Raw genomic sequence first — 19,428 nt, forward strand, 5'->3', positions numbered from 1 at the left:
AGGGTGTCGGCCACAATCAGCCTTTTCTTCATTTGTTTAAAATGAATCCTAGAGTTACATAGCAAAAACTAACAATTTCAACTAGGCTTTTATATCTGCAACAACAACATAATTAAACACTTCCTCTACAAAACCATCACCCAAATTTAAACATCGCATTTAACAGTATATTACTAATTTATTAGATGTTCGGAACGGCTCTGCTTCACAGAAAGGCACAATCTTTTAAGGGGGGTTAAAAAGGGTGGAATGTCTGTAAACCGTTTGTCTCTCTTACACAAACACACAAACATATGAAGGGAGGGGGGTGAGGAATCTGCAAATACAAGCAGGCTTTCTCATCTGAGTCCCAAATACTTGCTTACACAGGATGACCCTCAAACATAAGTAACAAAACTTATTTTATAAATCAGCCATACTTGGCATTACCTTTCTGTCTTATTTCAGGTAACATTGTCATTTTATAAAGACAATACAAACAAGTACCATGTCCTCCACATTAGCTAGCTATGAACAATTTGGACATAAAGACATATCTTTTATGTTACTGCAGTTTTAACACATGAGCGGTCAGCTCATAGTTTTCAATATTCAAACAAGTCTCATTGCTCTGAAACTTCTATAGTCCAGAGATCAATGCTGTTTACTATCACAACTTGAGGCTTCCTAAAGATGAAACCGTTTCATTTGTAGTATATTAGTCTCTTGCCTAATTTATCAAACAAAATTAAAATCGTAAGCCGGTGTCCAATCGTGGGCACCAAAACAAATTGTCTTACACCTGATCAAGCCAGCTAAGTATCTGATAAATTTCCTACACTTTTTGAATGTACTATGGCTTACAATACAAGAATACAACATTAAACCCAGCACAAACAGCCTAGCACAATTCTTCATTTTTGTATCTTTTGTTTGCACAAATCAAACACCCGACATTTCAGGTAGCAAATGTTTTGGCACTTTCTTGGGTTGTGTTCGATATGTAGAGAGAGAGATCACGCAAATACTTAAAAGTATAACATTTGGGGGCGTGGCCAAGAGCGGCATGTAAGCGGATCTCACAGAGCTCCCATACTTCCTGCCTCATCACACCTGCATCTCCTGCACAGACCTTGCGGACACCTCCTGTAGCGGCCCGAACGTTATGGTGCTCCGCAAGCAGGAGGAGGACGGGATGCAGCCCGATTCACAAAATGGCGCTGCCGCAGCCCAGTCACAGTGCTTAAGCAGAGACAAGCAAAAGGACACAAGTAAGCCTCCCAAACCCCCTAAGGTAGCTACTAAAGATCCCCCTAAGGACATGGTGTATTATGCCCGGAAACTCTCTGGTGCAGCAGGACAGGCCCTGGCAGAGGACTTAGAAGCTACCTCTGCAATGTTTCCTGCTGACCAGGAGGATTACTCCCTGACAAGGCCCAGCAGAGGTTACTGAACCAGCATGCACAGTCACTGAGTAGGGTAAGGGGAAGCTGAACAACCCACTTTAGCCTCAATCCTAAGGGCTGTCCAAAAGTGCACAACGTCAGTGGATACTTTGAAAGAGCACTTTGGATTGTTGAAGGAAGAAATTGGGCTAATCCGCCATGATCTTCAAAAAATCCAGGAGCGCACAACTGCAGTGGAGGGCCGCATTAGTGAGGTGGAAGACCAGCTGGCTCCACTCATAAGAGACCCAGATTACAGCCCGCCTGGGTAAAGCTAATGAACTGAAAGGGGAAGACATTGAAAACAGTCTCGGACATAATAATGTCTGCATAGTGGGGCTTCTGGAGAAGACGGAGGGTAGGGACCTGTAATGTTTGTGCAGAATCACTGTGACCCTTAACCCTTTTCTCCTGATGCATGCTGGTGGAGGGGCTGTACCAGGAAGTAAAGTCACGAGTGTGTGTGGGACTGGAAGCAGCTGCATGATACTTAGAGGGAGACCTGTTGTATTATGACTCCTCCATGTAAGAATGTACATCGCTTTCTGAGTGAGTAATAAACCCTTCCCTGGCTAAGAAGTACATCCAGCCTGTGTATAACTTGCTGAGCGGATACTGGCAGCATTGCTAGCAACACCCTGAGAGACCTCGTTTCGAACAGGACCCCACAGAATTTGTAGAACGCTGGCTGTTGGAGTTGTTCGGTAAAGAGGCGTTCACACACCTATATTCGGTAGAACGTGCACACAGAGTACCTACTCAACCCCTTTTGCAGGGGTATTCCCCACGCACACTCCTTGCCAAACTACTCAATTACAGAGACAAGGAAATAATTCTGCAACTGACAAGGGAGCGTAAAAATATCCACTATAATGGGTCCAGAATATCTTTTTACCCTGACTTCTCGGCAGAGGTGCAACATCGCAGAGCACGGTACGCTGAGGTCAAGAAGAGGTTACAGCAGCTCCAAGCCTCATACGCCATGTTTCCTGCCAGGCTTCACATAATAGCCGGAGGCCAGGCAATCTTTTTTGAGTCAAAAACAGAAGCTTCATCCTGGATTGATGCCAGCGAAAGAACCCTTCAGCATACCAGGCAGGGGGCAGCAGCAGGGGATTGAGGGTCCGCTCAGTACTAGCCTGTACATGGTGGGAGAGCCTTCACCTATTTCCCATTGTCAGTTTTCACACATCGTGGCACTGGCTGGGAGCTATATCCAAATTTTATTTAATTATAGCTAAGGGCTGTTCACAAGTGAAATTGTCAGCCTTGGAAGCTCGGTATGGAGGATGAGACGAGCTAACCTGGTTCTAATTGTTTTCTAGTTTCAAGTTTTTTTAGTTTTTTCCTTTGTTTTACAACCACTTCCAAGCTGCCCCTCTGGGATAAGACTACAGAACGTTCAAGTGATCCAATCTATCCTGTTGGATAGGGAGAGTGCTTTACATCTGATTGTTGCTGTTCCATTGTTGCTTTGACTTTGTTTTGTTCGAGCATGTTATATTTCTTCCGGTCATCAAGAGGCACTGGTGGTCATAGCGCTTACCATGATCTCCACTACTGGTATGTACTGTTGCTATGTGGGCTGTGCCAAACCCAGGGCTCTGGGGAGCGGGCCTGAGATGGACAACCATACGTCATGGCCGGAACAGTACCCCACTATCCCTACCTTTACTGAACAGGTATCCCATGAGTACTGTACCTATTGTGTCCTGGAATATCAGGGGTATACAAAGACCACTTAAACAGACGATGGTCTCTACATCGCTACGCAAACATTTACCCGCAATATGTGCACTGCAGGAGACTCATCTAATGCTTGACACTGTGTCCTGTCTTAAGTTTGCCTGGGTGGGTTGGGAATATCATTCCACCCATACCTCATATTCTAGAGGGTCCGTGCAGAAGCATCATCCTGGATTGATGCCAGCGAAAGCACCCTTCAGCATACCAGGCAGGAGGCAGCAGCAGGGGATTGAGGGTCCACTGGATTTCCACCGGGCGCTGGATTTCCAAGAGTATACACCGGGCGCTGGATTTCCAAGAGTATGACAAACTGATAAAGAGGGTCGCTATGTGATTCTTTTGTGCCGTATATTTCACTTAAAATGTATTATTGCATTTATGTATGTTCCACCGCCATTTAATTCTGCCATTTTAAGAGTTCTCTTGGTGTACCAGCTGGGCCACCCGAAACTTCCCCTAATTTTACTGGGGGACCTCAATTACTATATTAATCCAGTACTTGATAAACACCCCATACACCAGGCTGGCTCGGGTAATTGTAGAACAGCATTATTTAAATTTATTAAGGAGGCTGACTGGGTAGATCCATGGCGTAGACGGTTTCCTCAACAGAAACCATTTTCCTGTTTCTCTAAGACACATACATCCTAGTGCAGTGGTGCAGTGGTTAGCACTCTCACCTAGCAGTAAAAAAGGGTCGCTGGTTCGAATCCCAACCACGACACTACCTGCCTGGAGTTTGCATGTTCTCCCTGTGCCTGCGTGGGTTTCCTCCGGGTACTCCGGTTTCCTCCCACACACCAAAGACATGCTGGTAGGTTAATTGGCTTCTGTCCAAAATTGGCCCTAGTATATGAATGGGGACCTTGGATTGAGGGTAGGGATTGATGTGAGTGTGCGATGTTCAGGGTTAGGGACAAGGGTCAGGGTTGTAGACCCACACTCACTCAGGTTGAACTGGATGGACTGGTGTCTTTATTCAACCTTACTAACTATGTAACTATGTAACTATGTAACTATCCTTATCCAGGATTGATCTGTGTTTATGCTCACCTCCTGCTGTCCAATTGATCCAAGACAATTTAGTATTTGGTCAGAGGAATTTCGGACCATTCGCTCCTCCTTATACTTTTAAACGCTAAGCCAGCCACGACCTTACCTAGGTCTCCGTGGAAGCTGAATACCTTCTGGCTGAACTTTTTTTTTTTTTTTTTTTTTTTTTGCCACTCAGTTTCTTGTATAGCGAGACAACAATCAACTTTTCCGTTCATATACGTCTCTCTTATTCTGTTCTTCACATCACTGTGGCTGACTTTTATAACAGTATAAAAAGATGAAAGGGATGGAAAAGGGTGCACTTCCCAACAAATATTTTGTACCCCTTGTCCCTCTATAACCCTTCTCCTTCCTTCTCCCTCCTGGGCTTAGTATTTTTAAAAAATTAAACCTTTATTGTATTGTCTCCATTACCCGTAACCCGTAATTATTTAAATTATTTCTTCCCTCTCTCCCCCCCCCCCCCCCTCCCCTTGTGCAGTACCCCTTCCATAAATAACTCTGCTAGGTCCTGATTTTCTCTGCATAGCTCCATGATTTTTTAAACTCTCTCCAACACTTCCATTTATCTTTCCTCCCCTCACACATTTCTTCCTTGTTACCATAGAACCTGTCCATGATATAGGTTTCTTCCACGGCATTTATCCACTCCCATATCTGTGGACTTTCTTTTTCCCTCCAATTTTTAGGGATTATTTTTTTTGCTGCGTTAATTAAGTGTGGCACCAACGAGGCTTTATATTGTTTCTCACTCTCGTCAATGCCGTGGAAGAGCACCGACCATGGCTCTTTTTTCACCTCTTTCCCAGTAATCTCTTTGACCATGCTTAATACCTTTTCCCAATATTTTTGAATCTTCGGGCACTTCCACCATAAATGTGCCATTGTGCCTGCCTCCTTGCATCCTCTCCAGCAGTCTGCCGACATCTCTTTTTGATATTTACTGGCCCTATCTGGTGTTACATACCACCTCACTAAGCACTTATAGTTCATTCAGCTGTTTTTGCATCTATTGCCGAACAGTGGGTAAGGTTCATAATCTTTTTAATCGTGGTTAACTCTGTCTGTGTCCCCAAATCCTTTTCCCATTGTTTAATATAAGTGGGTATCTCTATTTCATCCTCTACTAATAATAATTTATATAATTTTGATATAGTGTTTTTTGTAATTTCTGAGGTGCATAATTTTTCCAACCCCGTCAGTTCTTCTCCTGACCTTATTGGCTGTGGTAACTTTTTAACAAACCTTTCTAATTGTGAGTACCTCCATCCATTAATCACCCATGTTTCTGTGTTCTGTTCCAACTCGTGAAGTGTCCTAATTCTCCCTTTGGTTACTATCTCCCTTAGTTCCACCTTGTCATTCTTTATCCAATTCCCCCCTATACTCCTTTTCCCCGGGGCAAAAAACTTGTTATTTTTTAATCTTAATAAAGGTGAGTTATAAATTTTATTTAACTGTTTATAAATTATATCCCACATCCTAAGTACCACCCGTGTTAACAAATGTGTTTTTTCATCTAACGTTCTATGTTGGGGGGGGTTCCAAATAATTGCTCCTAACTGTGCCAAAATTTTTCTATGTTTACCCATCTTTTTTCTTGATTATCCCTTGCCCATTCTATCGCTCGTGACGAGATTATTGCTTTGTAGTATGTTACAATATCCGGAGCCGCCAGGCCCCCCTTTTTTTTTTCTCAAGTCTTAGTGTCTTTTAGGATACCCTCCTTTGTTTTTCCAAATAATATTTGTTAATAATGTTTTGAGTTTTCTGAGGTAGTACGATGGTAGTCCAAAAGGTAACATTTGGAATTTATATGTAATTTTTGGAAGCAGAGTCATTTTAATAGTGTTTATACGTCCTATCCAGGATATTGGTCTAATCTGTAACTTTCTTCCTTCTTTCCTAATTTCGTCCAGTAGGGGGATATAATTCCTTTTATATATTTTCTCCAGGGAGTTAGCTAATTTTATTCCTAAATATTTTATCTCTTTTTTCCATATAAATTGAAACTCCTTCTTCAACTTTTCCTCTTCTATTTTTCTTAGATTTATATTTAAAATTTCAGATTTCCCCATATTAATTTTAAAATTTGCTAGCTCTCTCTCTAGTATTGCTTAAACGTTCTAATTAGCTTTGGCAATGTACTCTCAGGGTTGGTTATATAAAAGAGCACGTCATCGGCAAATGCCGATAGCTTGTGCTCTTCACTCCCCACCTTAAATCCTTTAATATCGGGGTCATTGCGAATTGTTGCGAGGAACGGCTCTAAAGATAGGTAAAAAGGAGTGGGGACAGCAGGCACCCTTGTCTTGTTCCTCTCTTCATCTCAAAAAATTCTGAGAGTACTCCATTAATCTTAATTGCTGCTCTTGGTTGTCTATATAGAATTTTTATTATTTTCAGCATCTTTGGGCCCATTCCCATTTTTTCTAGTGTTTGAAACATGAACCCCCAGTCCACTCTGTCGAACGCCTTTTCAGCGTCGCTCGACAGAAGTAGACCGGGGGTCCCGTCCTCCTTTATCCTCTGGAGAACAAGCAAGGTCCTTCCCTTCTCTTCTAGCTACGAACCCTACTTGGTCAGGATGAACTATTGTATTCATTAATCCTTTCATCCTCTTTGCTAATATTTTTGCATAGATCTTTGTATCTGCATTTAATAGCGATATTGGTCTGTAGCTAGAGCAAAGGGTCACATCCTTTCCTTCCTTTGGGATTACCGTGATCAAAGCCGTTTGCGCCTCCCTACTCAACTCGAAGTCCTTTCCCAGCACATTCATATACTGACACATCTTCGGTATCAGAATATCCTTAAATTTTTTATAATAAAATGCGGTAAATCCGTCTGGCCCTGGGCTTTTCCCTTGTGCTGTGTCAGATAGTGCTTCCTTTACTTCTTCTTCCGAAATTGATTCCTCTAAGGCCTCCCTGTCGTTCTCCTTAATCTTAGGTATCCCCGCGATCTTTAAGAATTCCCTTATCTTTTTTTTTCCTTTTTTCTGCCCCCCGTTTTGATCTCCTGCATACAGATCTTTATAAAATTTTTTGAAAGCTTCTCCTATTTCTTTTGTCTCATAAACCATTAAACCATTTTTAGACTGTATCTTGCCGATAAAGTTACAAGTTTTTTTTTCCCTTAGCATTCTGGCCAAATGTTTCCCTGTTTTATCCCCCCAATGATATCTCTCTTTCTCTATTAGGAAGAATTTTTCCTTTGTTTCTTGATCTATCAAGTTTTTCAGTTCTTCCCGTTTGTCTATCAACCTTTGGTATGTTTCTTTATGGAGGTTTCTCATTCTATCTTTCCTTTCTCTTTTTTTCCTAACTTCCTCTTTTATTAATATTCCCCTTATGTACACCTTGTGGGCCTCCCAGACCACAGCCCCCGAGACGTCTCCTGTTTCATTTATCTTAAAATATTGTTTGAGTTCCTCTTCCACCCTTTGAGCCACACCCTCATCTGATAATAGGTCCTCATTTATTCTCCATAAGGGGGCTTGTCTCTGAATTTGAGAAATTCGCATTTCCATTTCTACGGGGGAATGGTCTGACAGTGTGGTGATTCCTATTTTTGCGTCTACTACCCTTTCTAGTAATCCATGTTCTAACAATATGTAGTCCATCCCGGAGTACGTCCGGTGTACAAGGGAGTAAAACATATAGTCTTTTGGTTTACCATTTATAATCCTCCATATATCTACCAATTGGTTCTCGTAGAACTTCTGTCCGACCCTTCTAAGCTGCTCGTTATTCGATCCCTGTACTCCGGACGTACTATCCACCGCAGGCTCTAGACATACATTAAGTTCTCCCATTACAATCAGACCCCCTTTCCTAAAGTTTAATAATTTCTCCAGTGTACCTATCAGGAATTTTGCTGTATTTTTATTAGGGGCGTATATACTTGCAATAGTGCATTCCAGTTCCCCCAATATCCCCTTTAAAAAGAGAAATCTTCCGTGTCCTGCATTCTTCCTTCTAGTTTAAATTGTACATCTCTTGCCATTCCTATTGCCACTCTTCTTGCTCTATTAGAAATTGTATCTCCATAATACTACGTCGGGAAATCCTTAGACCACAATCTGATATTCGACTCATGTGTAAGATGAGTTTCTTGTAATGACACTACTCCTGCCCCATATCCCTTCAATTCTTTTAGTATTTTGTATCTTTTAGAGGGTGAGTTCAGACCTTTTACATTGTATGTCAAGCATTTAAGTGTTGTCATATTTGTCATTTTCCTGTTTGTTATGCTCCTCTAGCTTAATTCGAGTTATTCTCACTGTTTTTTTTTTTTTCCCCGCTTGCACCTTGTACTCCCCCACCCCTTCTCCTCCCCGGTGTACCCTCTCTATCTTTAGGCAGTCCTCCCCTCCTCTATCTAACAAGGGCCCAAATATTGTGTTGATAATTTTCTTCAGATCCTCCCCCTCTTTTTCTGGAGCTGAGCGAATCCTGATGTTCTTTCGTCTACTCCTGTTCTTCCAACCTGTATAGTATTATCTTTTGATTTTTCTGTGTTCTTTTAACTTGCTGTCTGAGGGTTTCTAGTTCTTGTTTTTGTTCTTCTGTAGTTTTTTCCGTAATCTCCACTCTTTCCAGTATGTGTCCCAGGTCTCCTCTCAGATTTTGAATATCTGTCTTTATCGAATTTTCCATTCTCAGAAGCAGTTCGCTCAGCTCTCCCTTAGTTAGTGGGAGGGTCCCAGATTGGCCCCCTTCAGCTCCACTGAGGTCCTGGTCCCCCTCTGTTGACAAGTCTTCTCTGGAATGTTCTGGGGTCTCTCCTGTTTTTTTATCGGTCCCCTTTTTTTTTCTGCTTTATTTTGACCTTGTCTATCAGAGTCCGTATTCCTTGGGCTAGCTCCTTGTATCATATATTGTTTCAACGTACTGACCGCTGGTTTGTCTTTCGGGGACTTAGGGGCATTCCCCCTTGTTACTTTAGTTGTATTTTTACTCATTTTATCTCTCTTTCTTATTCGCTTACCCAGCCTTGTTTTCTAATCTTCCCTCCACTTCAGTGGGGGGTCCTGGAACTTTAGTCCCGTTGAGGGAGTATTTATAGTGTATGGGGAGGAAAGCGGGGGGGGGGGTAGGACCTGGGAAGAAAAGATCCCCCAACTTAATCAAGTTACCTTCTTCTATCTAGATTTCTCCCCTCCAGAACTTTTTACTTCTAGGATCATATGCTCTTTTCTCTGTTACGGCATAGCCCAATATTGTATCCCCCCTTTGAAATCCTCCAAACTTTTACCCAACCTCTCTGCTTCTCCTACCCATTTTTGGAGATCCGTGTGTGGTTCCTTTTTTGCCTTAGACGTAGTGTCTTTATTATCACTATTGCTTGGCTGTTCCTCTATTTTTACACATTAGCTTAATCACAATTATTAAGCGGGCCTGCCATGCTACCATTCCTTCCAGACCAGTGCTGTGTATTTTTTATACAGTTCCACGCCCATTTAGACACATGCTGTTTTTTAACCGTTCTTTCACTTAATGGATTACTCTGTTACCACTCTTACTTGGTCTCTTCTTCCAAGTTTCTGTATATTAATGCTCAAATCCATGTACCAGTCAATCACACCTTAACTCCAGTCTGTTCAAGATAAAGTCTCTAGTAATCCATCAGGTTGACTGAACCTCCCCCTTAGTGCTGTTCAAACCTCCTTTTTATTTCCATACTGTTTTAAGCATAAACACACACACGTACTGTGTTCTGACACCGTCTTTGTTCACTACTTATGGCTTCTTTGTTTTAACATTAGCTTAACTGCTCCTCCAGGCTTCTATTTCTGTTCAGTACCGTATGTTTGAAAGTTCATACTTTAATAGCCAAGTGAATGCCCAGTGTATGGTTATATTTCAGAGAAGTCCCATCCGTTACAAATACCTGCATGTCATCACTGTGTAAGTAGACTGTATTAATTACCTTTGATTTCTGCCCTTCTATGATGTGTTCCTTCCCCTCTCGTGGGGTAGGGATACTTACGGCCTTTGGGGGGTTTTAATTCAGCCGGGTGGGGGGGCGCGCAGGGGTTCCGGGAAGACAGGGGGGTTCAGTATCCCGCCGTGTCTGTTGTCGATCCTCGGCGCTCTGTTTCAGCTGCTTTCTGTTTGCTCTGCCAGTCTCCCTTTAAGCGTTCCGTCTGGCAGTGCCTTGATCCGGTGGCCGCTATCATTCCTCTTGTGGGGGGACAATACCTCTCATCCTGCTGTTTGTCTGCGGACCTCCCGCGGCTTCAGCGTCTCTCTCTGCTTCGGCGGCCAGCTGACACTCTGGAGCTCCTCCCTCCGTGACGGGCTCTATGTCCTCACGTCCTCTCCTCCCCATCATTAGATTATTAACCCGGTGCATTTTGTTATAAATGTTTTGTTTATCAATAGGTGGCCTGGAGCAGACCAAAAAAGAAGAACTCTGGCTGAACCTTTTTACCTCACATGTAGGAATAGCTGCTCAGATCTCTACATTCTGGAAAGCCCATGATGGTACTTCTAACTTGGCTCATGGGATGCCTTTAAAGCCTTCCTAAGTGGGATCTTTATAAAGAAAATCTGGAGGTCAAACGTAACACAAGTGCCCAGAAAGAGCAGGTAGCACAGCTGGTAGGCTGGTATATATATATATATATATATATATATATATATATATATATATATATATATATATATATATATATATATATATATATAAAAAATTTATTTTTCAGTTTATTCTGATATCTATTCTGAGCGCTGCACTTACTGTTCACGTTTTTCATTTTTTGCAATTGATCTATTGCTGTGCTGGCTGCTTTTTTACGTTGGTTGAAGACAGCATGGTATATTTGCTTTATATATTTTTCACATTCTTTAGACTATCTATCCCTAAATGTATCACCATTACTGGGGCATATACGAGATAAGGCGAAGGTATGGGTCAAACTTAGGCTGTCATTAGTGGGAAAAGTCAATCTTGTCAAAATGATTTTCATGCCCCAGCTCCTGTACATAATACACAATTCCCCAATGGTAGTCCCTCTCAAACAGTTTTGTATAATTAATTATTTTTTTCATACTTTCCTCTGGCAGGCTAGGCTCCCAAGAATCCGGCTAGAGCAGTTAGAAAACCTAAAGACGAGGGTGGGCTAGCGATGCTTAATCTGTGGCTTTATTACCTAGAAGCTCAAATGCAGCATATTGCCCGGGCTATACCAACGGCCAGGGAGGACGCAGTTGACTCTACGGCAGCCCTTCTGCATTATGTGACCGGGGTGGACAATGTGGCCGAAGGGCTGATATTCGCTAAATCTAATAAACTGTTCCCCACGTTTGTCCTTATGCAGAAGGTCTGGAATAAGGCACGCCAGCTACAAGACATACACAGTTGTACTAGATGTAGCCCTATATGGGGAAATGGACACTATGCTGAGTTGCAATCGCTATCAAGTGGGCCCGGATGGAAGCTGCATGGGGGTCACATGCCTGGTCCATATTTTGGTAAATGGAAAGCTATGCCTCTTTTCAGATTTACATGCTAAATTTGGCCTTCCACAGTCCATGTGATTCCACTATCTGTAATTGCAACTCTCGGTTAGGGCACAGGCAGGCGTGGATATATGAGAGTTATCCCCTTCCCCAATTTTTAACTACACGGTGGACATCTCCTCTTTTAAAGGATTCATCTCCAGGTGCTATTACATGTTAACTATTTTTTTGAAGGGATTTCCATCCAGGCCTGCTGACAGATGGGAAATTGGTGTGGGCGGATTTGCTGAGGAACAATAGAATGAGGTCTTGCAGGCAATACTAGCGTGCTCTCTGTGTCTCGCAGCGCTTGACTCAGCTCTATATCACGCTAAGGGTGCATTTAACACCAGTCAGGCTATATAAAAAGGAAGAATCCGTTGTGCGCTGGATGCGCCAGAGAACATGGGGATCTAATACACCTTCTCTGGAGATGGCCAAAACTACACCTCTATTGGTCTGGAGTGCTCAATACTATAAACAGTGCATTCTGACTGACCCTAAACCATGCCTTTTAAGAATCCTAGATGGCCTACCTCTGTTGATGACATTTCCAAACAAGCTATCAGTAGAGCTCTATTCCAGGCCTAGAAGTTAATACTTGTGTATTGGAAGGATACAGAACCACCCTCACTGAAGGAGTGGATTACACAAATGGGTGACACGTTACGGTTAGAGTAATTCATTTTCCAGCACAGAGGCTGCACAGGCAAATTTGAGAAACTGGTCCCAGTGGCTAGATGTCCCGAAACTTGCTCCTGTAGAACTGATTCTGAACCGCATTTTACTTTAAGGCGTTAATGAATGGTATCAATGCTAGCATCAAGATTAACTATGTACTTCTTAGTGCTAAACTATGATGTGGAGGCCATGCTGATTTTCCTCCCTCCTTTTTTTTGTTTTGACATGGTATGTATATTTGGACCCAGTGTGCTTCCTTTCTATGTGATTGTAATGTTCGTACTCTGGAACGTGTTTTGGATTAATCTGTATATGTTTGATTTTTTTCTAATTAATAGAAAACTTTTGTTTGGATATAAAAAAAAGTATAACATTTATTAAGTGATGACCGATAAAGATAAAGATGGCCTAGAAATCATTAGTGAGCCACAATATTAACCAACAAAATACAGTGGAACCTCGTTTTGCGAGTAACACGGTTAACGAGCGTTTCGCAAACCGAGCACTGTATTTCTAAAATTCCTAACTCTGTTTGCGAGTGTTGTCTAGCAATACGAGCAGGATTCAGGCCAAAAGCGGTGTGCAGTACCGCTTTTGGCCTGAGGTGGGGGGCGCTGGAGCCAAGCAGAGCCGAAAGTCTCAGTTCGGCGCCGTTCGGAAATGCATGGAAAGGCCAGAAGACAGTTCGGCTGACCTCGGCAAACCTCAGAAAGGCTTGTGAACGGAGTCTTTCCAAGGTTTGCCGAGGTCCGCCGAAGTGTCCCTCGGGCCTTTTCGGCCATTTCCGAGGCTCTCCGGCGCCAACCGCCTCTGGCCGCATACGGTATTGCATCCTATTGAAGTCAATGCGGAACAAATTATTTACGTTTCCATTGACTTCAATGGGAAAACTCGCTTTGATATGCGAGTGCATTGGATTACGAGCATAGTCCTGGAACGGATTATGCTCGTAATCCGAGGTTCCACTGTATACAGTTTCCCCAATACTAGCCAAGTAATTACATGAGGAGATGAATACGATAAAAAAGGATTTAGTACGCAATAGGGCACGGGAAGTTAAGTTCATATGTAATGTCGGTAGGGAAGGATAGGGTAACTCCTAGATATTGAAGGTTTCTTGTTGCCCATTGAAATGGAAATTGCCATTTCAACTCTTTTAACCACTTAGCGCAAATCTCCGTCATTGTACGTCAGTACTCTGGTGCTAAATACCGTTGTAACCCCGGTATTTTCAACAACGGCGAGCGGCTGGCTTTCAGATAAAAAGTGGTCTCTGTGGCGGATTCGCCGCAAGATCACTTTTATCAGGGGCGGGAGAGGGCCCCCCACTGCGTTCCAGTCATCTCCACCGCTTACCGGAGCCATCGGTAGCGGCAGAGACTAATGTGTCCTTCCCCCTGACAGGCATGGAGCCGAGTGAGGGAAAGATGGCCCCGGCTTGGCTCCATAACATTGAATGGTGGAAACGATGTCAACCGTCACTTCTGCTTAATGGTCTTAAAAGGGACATTTTTGCCAAAAAATGAATTGCGATTCATATTTTATTTATTTATTTATTTATTTTTTTAATTTTAGTGTATATTTGAGATCTGAGGTCTTTTTTGATCCCAGATCTCACATTTAAGAGGTCCTGTCATGCTTTTTTTTCTATTACAAGGGATGTTTACATAAAAGTGACCCATTTTTTTTTTTTTTTTTTAAAAGGACAGTGTAAAAATAAAAAGTAAAATAAATAATAAAAAAATTTAAAGCGCTCCGTCCCAACGAGCTCGCGCGCAGAAGCGAAAGCATACGTAAGTCGCGCCCGCATATGAAACCTGTGTTCAACCCACACATGTGAGGTATCGCCACGATCGTTGGAGTGAGAGCAATAATTTTAGCACTAGACCTCCTCTAACGCTAAACTTGTAACCTGTAGAAATTTTTAAACATCGCCTATGGAGATTTTTCTAAGAGTAAAAGTTTGTCGCCGTTCCATGAGCAGGCGCAATTTTGAAGCATGACATGTTAGGTATCAATTTACTTGGCGTAACATTATCTTTCACAATGTAAAAAAAATGGGCTAACTTTACTGTTGTCTGATTTTTTTTTTTTTTTTTTTTTTTTTTTTAAGTCAAAAAAGTATTTTTTTTTTTTAAATTGCGCTTGTAAGACCACTGCGCAAATACGGTGTGACAAAGTATTGCAACAACTGCCATTTTATTGTCTAGGGTGTCTGGGGAAAAAAAATATTTGGGGTTTCTAAGTAATTTTCTAGCAAAAAAAATGATTTTAACTTGTCAAAAAGAGGCTCGATCCTTAAGTGGTTAAGGAAGATGTAGGTAAAACATAGACAAAATAGAGGACTTTGTGACATTGAGTTTGAAATCCGACACGGAACCAAAGGAATTCAATATTTGGCAAATAGACCGATTTTGTGGTCAAGATCCGCTGCACGGATACCATTATTACGATTGTCCATTCTAATAGTCTCCACCAAGAGCTCCATCACCAACGAAAAAAATCAAAGAAGACAGTGGACATCCCTGTCAGGTACCATGGGTGATGTAAAATGTATTGGACATAGCATTGGAGGTGTATACACAATGCACTGTGTACAGAGCCAAGATCGCTGAATAGATAGGACCAGTGAATCCAAATTTCCAAAAAGTGTCCCTCTTAAGTATCCCAAGTGAACCCAATCAAATGCTTTTTCCTCATCTAATTAGAGGAAGACTGTTGGAACTTTACGAGTTTCCATCATTTTAAGAAGTTTTTACATTCTACAGGTACTGCATGGAGCCGGTCAGCCTTTCACAAAGCCTACCTGGTCTGCTTTTATTAGGTAGGGGGTTATTTCCACTAGTCTATTGGCCGAAATCTTGGCATAGATTTTTAGGTCACTATTGAGAAGCCAGTTAGGTCTGAAATTTTGAGGGCTGTCCGGCTTTTTCCCTGGCTTAGGTAGAGTCACTATAACAGCTTGGAGCATCTCTTCAGGAAAGGAAGCGGAGGTGATAGCCTTATTAAAAAGCTTGCGTGGTCTGAATCCAACCCCCAATAAATGTGAGAATGGAAAGTGGCACTAGCACAATAAATCACTACTGACAACGTAAAGTGAGATGATGATGAACTGTGTAGACTAAAATTAATGACTAATGATAATCCATACACAGTACAGTACATCATTTTACATATATGTTTTTTATATATATATTGTTTTCACTTTCATTTTTTGCATTTCAGTAGTGTCATGCATGTTGCACTATTGCTCATCAATTCACTTGGTTAAGTGATTTTTCATCTCACTAGGTTTTTTATGTATGTTCATTCATATCATATAGATCATCTATTTCACATATGTGTGTTTCAGTTCATCATATATGTTGATAAGTTCAACTTATGCTTCAACACTAGGTCAAGGTGATTTACACTGGTTTAGTCACGATACTGTACTGTGTATGGATTATCGTTAGTCATTAATTTTAGTCTACACAGTTCATCATTTCACTTTACGTTGTCAGTAGTGATTTTTTTGTGCTAGCGCCACTATCCATTCTCACATTTATTGGGGGTTGGATTCAGACCACACATTTTTTCTCTAAGTGGCAGCTTGAGTTTTGTCATTCTTTACCATCTAGAGCGCAGTGGTGAGATTATGAGTTTAGGCGGGTATACCTGTATACCAACAGTATTGATAAAAAGCTTGCGTGTATATGGTACTTGTGTGGTTTTAAAAGCTTTATAATAATCTGCAGAAAAGCTGTCTGGTGACTTGTTGGGGGGCAGTGAGTGGATGGCCTGAATTTCTCTGTCTGAAATATCAAAATTTAAGAATTGCAGCATAGAATCATCTAAAGTCCATAATTTAACAGATCGAAGAAAATTGAGATCAGTGTCAGTAGATTGGGGTGTTAAGGGGTCAGATTTTAAATGATACAGGCCATTGTAGTACTTGCAAAAAGCTTTATCAGTGGGACAGTGTACCGTTTTATCTGTGCTAGGATCTATTATATGAGGTAATTTTGCATGTTGCTGTTTTTTGCGTATGTATATAGCTAAGAATTTGCCGGCTTTATTTCCCTGAGTATAATGCATTGCTCTAAATTTCTGCAGAAGTTTCTGATGATCGGAAATCAGGAGCAATCTTATCTTGTCTGCATTGAAATAGTGCGAATTGTATTGGTGAAGTAGGGTTAAGTTTATGCTGTGACTCAAGCGATTTGAGTTTGGCTAGTAATGTAGATGATGCTTGCGTCCTCCGCCTCTTTTCCCTAGAGGCGTACGCTTTATGGGCGTAAAGCGAAAAACTTTGTCTCTGGTAAGTCATTACTTATTTTTTTTTTTTTTTCTAATCCCTTTTATTCATATTACAAGAAATATAAACTTTCCTTTTAACCTCTTCAGCTCTGAAAGGTTTACCCCCCTTCACAACCAGGCCATTTTTTGAGATACTGCGTTACTTTAACTGACAATTGAACGGTCCCATGACCAAAGTAATGTTGATGTCCTTTTTTTCCCACAAATAGGGCTTTCTTTTGGCGGTATTTGATCACCTCTGCGGTTTTTATTTTTTGCACTATAAACTAGAAAAGACTGACAATTTTGAAAAAAAAAAAAAATGTATGCTATAACACATACCCATTAAAAAGAGTAGAAAAAAATCAAATTTCTTCATCAGTTTAGGCTAATATGTATTCTGCTACATATATTTGGTTCCCAATAAGCGTATATTGATTGGTTTGCGCAAAAGTTATACCTCTACAAACTATGTGATATATTTATGTAATTTTTATTACATTATTTTTACTAGTAATGGCAGTGATTAGGGATTTTTAGCAGGACTGCGAGATTGCAGCGGGCAAATCTGACACCACTTTTTGGGGACCAGTGACACCAATACAGTGTGCACTGTCACTGTACTAATGACACTGGCAGGGAAGGGGTTAAAGCGTTTGTGATCCTGTTCCTTTAAAACATGTTATGCAGCACAGTGCTTGTGCTGTGTAGTTTGGCCCCTTGTATCACCTGCAATACCTTATTGATCCTGCCTGGTTCTGGCCCCCCGTAAACTGACCACAGTTTATCATGGCAGCTAAACCCAGACACAGTGGTCAGTTTACGTGCCTCCGTCATCTGTTCTCTACCCCCCTGCCTGTCAGCTCATGACAGTGCCTGTCCCTCCCCTCCTGCTGCCTGCTGAAATTACTTAAAATTTTTCATTGAAATCCTCTGTATTTCCTAATGCTGTAAGCCCCTGTGTCTGTGTTTTATTAAAAATTTTTTTTAAAAATGCCATTCTGTACCTGATTTCAGAGCGTCGCTCACATGACCAACCGCCTCTCTCCACCTCTCCTCCCGACTGATGTCAGCAGGGAATTCTCGGCCCCTCCCGTTGTAGCTGTCAGATCGAGAGAGGGGAGAGGCGGCCGGTAACATGAGCGGCACTCTGATATCAGGTATAGAACGGCATTATTTTTATAAAACAGACACAAGGGCACACAGCATTAGGGAAGATATCACCGTGGCTTAACAACCACTTTAACATCAGGGGCAATCAAAGGGTTAAATGTGTTCCCTGGGAGTGCTTGCTAACTGTGGGGGGAAGACAGAGATCCATGTTCCTGCTTAGCAGAAACACAAGTTGTTTACATAGGCAGACCGCCGTTCTGTCTGCTCCGGACCCGCAGATTCGCACATGCTGTGTCCAATCACAGCGGGAGCAGGTCGCCGGAGGCGTGCATGTGTGCCCCAACCCGAAGAAAAAAATCATGTACAGCTACATGATTTTGCACTAAAGGGGCGCCCTGCAACAGTATATATGCGTGGGGTGGTCCAGAAGTGGTTAATCGGAATAAGGCATGACAGGTCCCCTCCTGCTGCCTGTAAAAGCAATCTAGCAGCTGAATAGTCACTAGGGTGGCTTTTACATTAGAGCAGGGGTGCCCAACTGCTGGCCCGCGATGCCCTCTGATGTGGCCCACCACCTGCTGCTCTGGGATGGCGGGTTGGGTCTTTCACAATAGGTGAAAGACAGGTGGCTTAAGATGATGAGATTACCATCTGCTATGCGTTTCCCAGTGTTGAGCAGTCATGGCTGGTAATGTGCCATCAAGGCCTTTAACCACTTAAGGACCAGACGATTTTCCCCCTTAATGACCAGGCCATTTTTTTTGCAATACAGCACTGCGTCGCTTTAACTGACAATTGCGCGGTCATGCGACGCTGTACCCAAACAAAATTGACATCCTTTCTTTCCCTCAAATAGAGCTTTCTTTTGGTGGTATTTGATGTAAATGAATAATCAATCGTTTACATCTGTTTGCCCATAGAAACAAATTGCTGTAGGTTTTTCATCCACCAACAAATAGATAAAAAATGAGCAGACGGGAATGTCCATATGACTTAAAGATGGCTCTACATTGCCCAGTTTTTCTGTTCAGCCAGTAGGTGGAACAAAAGGAACCGTTTATCCCATCCACACAATTGATTTGGATGGGGAATCCTCCCTGCTGTGCTATTGTATTTTGACAGTGGGGACTCTCCCACTGTCAGAATACACAGATCAGCGCTTCAGACATTTTTTTTCCAACAGGTATGTTCAGCACAAGTCGTTCAGTAGATACACCTCTGTTGAGCAGCGGCAGCTACACATGGATCAAAATTCTTCCGGCCCTCCTGAACACGCTGAATTTCGATCTATGTATGGCCAGCTTAAGAATGTTTCATAATATTTCTGCTGGACAGAACAATCTCTCCCTCAGATGCAATGCTAGCCTGTGAAAAAAAGTTTGGAATAAAACAACGTAAAAAAAGGACACACAATTTAAGTGCTAAATATTGCAAAACATAAATATTTAATGCATTTGTAAATAAGGCTTTTTGTATTGAATTGACTGCTTTGGAGATAAATAGCATGAATTCTATTAAGGTATTCATGTATTTTTCACTTAGTGACCCCAGTTGGTTTAAAAAAAAAATAAAAGAAAAAATCTTTGGTACTCAAAGTATTGTTGCTGAGATTTGCATGTTTA

At 41.9% G+C, this 19,428-nt stretch overlaps 1 protein-coding gene across 6 annotated transcripts in view; it reads left to right on the forward strand.

Annotated features, from left to right (window-relative positions):
• The window catches only part of MTA1 (metastasis associated 1), a 611,607-nt gene that overhangs the window by 289,852 nt on the left and 302,327 nt on the right, over nt 1-19,428 (forward strand). The window lies entirely within an intron of this gene.

This window comes from Aquarana catesbeiana, linkage group LG13, assembly GCF_042186555.1.
Source record: "Aquarana catesbeiana isolate 2022-GZ linkage group LG13, ASM4218655v1, whole genome shotgun sequence".
In the NCBI taxonomy this organism is placed as follows: domain Eukaryota; kingdom Metazoa; phylum Chordata; class Amphibia; order Anura; family Ranidae; genus Aquarana; species Aquarana catesbeiana.